Here is a 543-nt window from a genome sequence, read left to right on the forward strand (position 1 = left end):
ACACACACACACACACACACATAAATAAATAAATAAATAAATTAAAAAAAATATTTCCCACCCAAAAAAAAAAGGAAAAGAAAAACACGTTAAGAGCCATGCTTCTAGCACCCACGCGTGTGCTAGTGCACACGTGTAGTCCCAGCACCCGGGAGGCCGAGGCAGGAGGACTGCAGGCCCTGCGAGGACTCCATGCCAGAGCCCTCCGCCTTGGGGCTCCATGCGGCTCGGGGGCCCTCGGCCATCCCAGCCCGGGGAGGCAGTCGCCCTCTCCGTGAGCTCTGCGGGACACCAGATGACGGAACCTGCAGCGGCCTCCCGGAGCCTCCGGGAGGAATCCCGGCACCCCAACTCAGGCCCCATCCGGGGGCGCAGGAGCAGGCGGATGTCAGAGGCCCCGCCCCGCCGGCCTCCCGGGCCGGGACGCCCCACGCCGTGGCGCCCCCTAGCGGATGCCGCCAGCACCGAGGCGGCCTTTCTTCACCTGGGCAGGCCGGAGGGACGCGGCCGGAGCGAGCGCGGCGCGCGGGAAGCCGCCTTCGC

Source organism: Octodon degus, unplaced genomic scaffold (assembly GCF_000260255.1).
Source record: "Octodon degus isolate 3935 unplaced genomic scaffold, OctDeg1.0 scaffold00005, whole genome shotgun sequence".
In the NCBI taxonomy this organism is placed as follows: domain Eukaryota; kingdom Metazoa; phylum Chordata; class Mammalia; order Rodentia; family Octodontidae; genus Octodon; species Octodon degus.